A 6,113-nucleotide genomic window follows, 5' to 3' on the forward strand; every position below is an offset into this window, starting at 1 on the left:
TTGCCACGGTGATGAAAATTGCCGGTTACTATGGTAATCGATCGCGCTGCCTTTACCAGCTTCAATTGCAACAGAGCTCTTTACAATAGGGAAAAGTGATGTGTGTTTGATAAGGAAAAACTCAAACTTACATTGACCGGCAAAGCGCACCACCCTCAGTCTACATATTTCTAATAGTGTCAAAGTGTTTCCAAACACAGTGTGAGCATAAGAAAAATAGTGGTCGCTGCAAGTCCGTAATTCTTTCAGGAACCTCGTTTGTATAATCCTTGATTAATACTCGTCGCTCGAGAATTACATAGACATATCTGAATGAACTCTCCTATCACAAAAATAAATGAATAGATAAATAAAATATGAAAAAAAAATAACAAAACGAAAAGCAAGATCTGTTGATGAAAACATCTTTTCCATATTCCCTTGTACCGGTATATGCTATTCCCCCTAAATCTCCCCCTCTCCCTCCCCCCCCCCCCCCCTCTGTCTGTCTGTCTGTCTGTCTCTCTCTGTCTCTGTCTCTCTCTCTCTTTCTCTCTCTCTCTCTCTCTTTATACATACCTTAATATGTACATACATAAATTATTGTTGTGCATAATGCCCGCTCATGACATACAGTAATCCTGGTTTGATCTTATTTGATTTTCTTTCCTTTTAGAGATAAACAAACATTATTACATTCATGTTTTGATAGATGATTAAACTTAATGGAAATTTATTTTTTGGTTATAATATTTTTTAATCGAAAAAAAACCTCAAGACACCGTGGGATTGATAAAACTGCAATAAGATTGACAGGAGAAAAATGCAGTAGATCTCCATCTTCAGTTTTTTGAGCTTGATGGAGGAGCTATGAAACACAGATAACATGTAATAAATGTATTACATAGGCGTGAATATGTGCGCAAGGCATGTTTCTATGTATGTATGTGTAGGCCTACAAGTGCATAATTTTCAGTGTGAGTGTGTATGTGTGTGTGTGTGTGTACGATTGTGTGTCATGTGTTCGTCGGGGTACAATATATCAGTAGGCCTATGTGTTTGTGTGCAGCTGTGCGTATGGCATGTCTATTTGTGCCAATATGGGATATGATACATTCCTTTTTTTATATATCTTTTTATCATCACTTTCTTGCTTCACAGCCTTGCGGAATGTTGATGAGTTGGTATTGATTCGAGACGTCTCATGGGAAATTGCCGGTCTGTTTTTGACTTCTGTGGAGAGTTCTTCCTGCAGGCATACACCTGTACTAAATTGCTGTTTCGAAATGGCCAACTCCGTGACGAGAGTTTAAACTTTCTTTCCCCCACAATGATCAATCACTTTCGGGGTGCACGTCACGAGACTGACACCCACGAGTCACATAGCCCATGAGTTCGACACTATAGCTAAAGCAAACAAGGCCCACGAGACAGACACGTACTGTAAGTCCCGTGTTGAATGTCGTGCTGTTTTTACCTATAGTGTCGAATTCATGGGCCTTATTTGCCTAGTGTAGAACTCATGGGCCGTATATGACTCATGGACCTTTCTTCTTCAATGTCGAACTCGTGGTCTGTATGACTCGTGGGTGTTGGTCTAATGGGATGACCCCTATAGTACCATAAATACTTTCATCAGACGCTTGTTGCTCACCCCCAGAACCAGGAGATACAGTTTGTACCATATACTCTCCTATATAGAAATAAATACCCCCAAGTGTATACTTTCGTATCGCTGTTCTACTTGTTCAGTATTTTCATGCTAGAAAAATGGCAATATTATTATCTGGGAACTGTGTGACTGCAAAATGTGTCACGCATATTACCTCGCGTGTGATGTCTGTCTAGATCTATCACACTGATTCATTTCTCAGTGAAGTCTGTCGTGCATTGGTTGGACAGAATACGACGACATTGTTATACCACTCTGTTATCAAGGAAGTCATCGTAGACCGCTCATGACACACCCAAGAAACAACTCGTGATTTAATTTTGTTTTTTCGATTAATAGTTATAAATCTTCTTCACCCCATTCCCGTTTTCTCTCCTCCGACATCAATGAATCTACATTTTCTTGCACAAGGGGAAATATAATAATTAATCAATTGAATTTACACTACCTAGTACCTCATACCTGGGCATACAATAACTCGAAAGGCAGTTTTGAGGATGCACATTTCTTTTTTCTTGTCATTATCATAGTTTAAGAATAATGACAATTTATGATTATTGATATTTATGATCACAGTTATGATCTACTAATGATTGACTAAGGACTTTGGATGTAATCATTATGACATAATTAGTCGTGAGTGAAAAGGTCCTCCTCCTTTTATGTCTTAATGCCACAGTCACCGAAATTTTGTCAAAACAATGTCAGATATTGACTTCTATATATTATTAATACATCATATAATAGGTGTGTGTGTGTGTGCGTGTGTGTGTTTTGTGTGTGTGTGTGTGTGTGTGTGTGTGTGTGTGTGTATTAACCGAAGGCCCAATTTCCGATATTTTTTTTTTGGGGGGGGGGGCGGCAAAAAGCCCTACTTGTTGAACTTTAGACATTTATACACCAATTTCATTTTTCACAAACTACCGACGATCATTTCTTGGTTGTTTTTTTTTAATGACGAAAATGTTCATACTTATATGTCGTCATATATACAGTATGTTAGATATCATGTATGAGTATACTAGTATCATTATTCGTATTCTCCAAGTTGATGCGGACCATCGTCTACTGAAGGTCACGTGAAGGCGGGGTGTCTGTGGACAATGTAAGAAGTTCGACTTACGAAATTAAAGTACGTACGTGTGCTGAAAATGTCGCCCGCAATCTTGGTTTTAGGATCCACTCGAACAAGACATGGTCTTTCGTTTCCCTTGGCAACAGGTTAGCTCCCTTACGTAATTTCTGGCGTCATTATCTGAAGTGAACTACATAACAAGAATGCCTCTCTCTCCCTCTGTTCTCTCTTTTTGTACCAGCAAATTGAAACTCCCGATGTTGTCGCTAATTGGTTGCTCTTCTAGGGTATCCTTGCGACCAGTGCGTTGAAAGAAGAAGTATAGTGTGGCGGGTTTCACGATATAAGTCATTTTTCTAGTCAACGAAAGGCATATTGCATGTATACATCGATTTAGATATTTTGTTTTTTTCAACAGTTAGTGTAAATGATAAAAACACACACACATTATGTGTATAGGCCTATACTGTATTACATATTCATTGGTAGGTTGTAGGGAAACAAAAAAGTCAGTTTCGCCACTTATTCCTTTATCTAATACGTAGCTTGTGAGTTGTAATGGACGTGAATGTTCTTAATTTAAATTGTTGGAAATTGATATTTCCTGAAGACACTTCCATCAGCTTTCGGCTTCAAAAACAACAACAACAACAACAACAATATACTTATGATCATTACCATATTTTATTATAGTAGCTTGTGATGCACAAGAATACAAGACCTCGTGTACCGGTACAAGTTTGATTCAGGTGTCGTGCTATCAAACTGTAATAAAGAGGGTCGAAGCATTATCGAAATGTGAGCGTTGTATTTATTTTGTTCTTGACTCCAGCTCTTTCTAGCATGTCATCCCTACATTGTTGGCGGGAGGATATGCTATCTTCTCATCACGCTCGTTCTGCATCAATATTAACAAGCGTCGAGTGACAGACAGTGCCAATGATATAAAACAAGTGTAAAAGGAGCAGTGCTTGTGGTTATAGATAGAGCTGAAGCTAAAAGACGGGAGGCAGCCGAACTCTCGCCACATTATAACCCAACGAGTTCGAGATCAAGAATACAAAGGGGCAAGGCTTGTCATAAAGGGTCTTTACAGGTGTCAACCAGTTAGTATGCACTCCCTAGACCAATGGACTACCGTACTTTTTTGTTACCTACATTTCTCTCTATCTTCATCGCTCCGTATCTCTTCCATCTTCAAGAAGTGCAAAGATTATTCTAACATCGTGCACGTTCTCTATGCCATCATCATTAACCAATCGCGTCTTGGGGGATTTTGCATCAGAAATAACATCTTTTCTACATTTTTGGCAACTATGAATTTTACTGCATTTCCTTTCTTTAACAAAGATTATGCGGAATTTGCGAAGTACATCTAATCTGCGTGAAATAACAGTAAATGCCTAATTAAGACAATTTTGTATTAACGCTGATCTTGTGAAATATATGGCCAATTTTAGAATTACAAGTTTAACGACAAATAGGATCTTGATAATTCTGCAACCAAAACAATCATAAGAATAGTCACTAAAGGGCTGAGATGAGAGAGATAGTGTTTTACTTTACTTTTGTCTTTACACTAAAATAAATAGTTATATAATTATGAAATATATTGTTGGCTGACATAATGATGATAATGATGATTATAATAATCATCATCATCATCATAATCATAATCATATTAATAATAATAAGAAGAAGAAGGAGACGATACACTCAAGAAACGACAGGATTGTGGTTGGTACATAGATTTCAGATGGAGCATATACATGTATATTTGTATCTCTGTTAACAATTACCTGTGTCTTCATTACGCTGTATATGTTTTTTTTTTAATTACATTGTTGTACTGATTTCGTGTCATTTGTACACCCAAACATTTCACTGTATCCTCAATTTGTTGGAGATGAAGTAGAATAACTTGAACCTGAACATGATGGGTTATTGCTTGCGCTCCGATGTCGTATGATTTTTTCTCCTCTTCTCTCTACTTCTCTCCCCCCCCCCTTCCGTCTGTCTACTCGCTTTACCAATCTCATAAACATACACACATACTCACAATGTACATTTGTAAACACGTGCAGAATGTACAGTATACTTAGTATACACTAGCTGCATGCAGCTCTCTCACATAGCTCTCTTGGTGTTTGCGTGTTTCTGTACCGTATATCGTGTAGAACTGTATAGTACGGTGGGTGTACTAAGTATGTGTATGAAAGTGTAGAGTTAGAGTACGATGAGATGGTATATACATGGAGGCCATTGGGAATTACCTTCATTCCGGTATAGGCCTACTATGTACCAAGTGAAGAAACCGTATACAGTGTGTCCAGGCCGCGACTCCCGTCATAAGGAGGTCCACGGGACCGGCAGTTTTCTTTCGTTATATCGAAATTTCGTCATAGCCGAACAAACAGTGTTATACATCAAGATGATAATATTGGGAAATGAATGTTTACTCTGTTGTACAATGAGAATTTTGTCATAACTGTGTTCATTATAACGAGAGTGCTCTGTACTATGTGCTATCCTGATATTATGACAAACACAAACACACAAATGCACATAAACACACACGCCCTCGTTAAAAGAAACTTCATGGTTTTACTTGATTGGCTGAAAAAAAAAGATAGGCCTAATGAGCTGAATTTAGTACCATTTGCTTCCATGTATTCTCCAACATTTCCATGAATCCTATGTCCATAGAAGTTACGCCAAATGTTCCTTTATCTTTCGTCGGCTAATAATGGTTCTATATTCCACATGAGATGCTACCTCTGGTGGTGTCGCCGTGGAAAGAAACAACAATAACAACAGAGCGGATGAGTGAGATAGAAGCAAGTGCACATACTAGTAATGCAGAATTTCGTCGCTTCTGTAGATACACGAGTTGTAGTGGTGACAGTGACTGTTATGTTTTTTGGAGTTGGTGGTGAAGCATAACAGTGCACGCCTCGAATTGTGGTGTGTTACGAAAGTCGCCATCATCCGGCGCTGACGGAAGAGTGATCGGTGATTCGGTTATCCTGCCAATTATTGACATGCAGCTCAGGAATTGCAAACAACTCAACCATATCACTCAAATGGTCCCCTTTTCCTGTGCTCGAAGCTTTCAGCTATAATCCAGTTATCTCAGATGGTTGTAATAAAGAACGGAAAAAAGGAGGGGGGAAGAAATAGAGGCCCAAATAGTTCATTCACTACGGCCTGAAGGTTTATTCTTGAGGCCGGAAATTACAAGTCTCAGAGAGGCTCCATCAAGATATCATACGTCACGCCTTGAATATTCATCAGATGACCCTTCCTTTTAGAATGATGCCCTCCAGATTGGCGCAACACCGACTGGTATCCATAACAACCGACAAGAGGACGTCCCAAATCTTAGAG

This window comes from Diadema antillarum, unplaced genomic scaffold (assembly GCF_040938485.1).
Source record: "Diadema antillarum isolate AM-2024a unplaced genomic scaffold, OU_Dant_1.0 scf00000166, whole genome shotgun sequence".
Classification (NCBI taxonomy): domain Eukaryota; kingdom Metazoa; phylum Echinodermata; class Echinoidea; order Diadematoida; family Diadematidae; genus Diadema; species Diadema antillarum.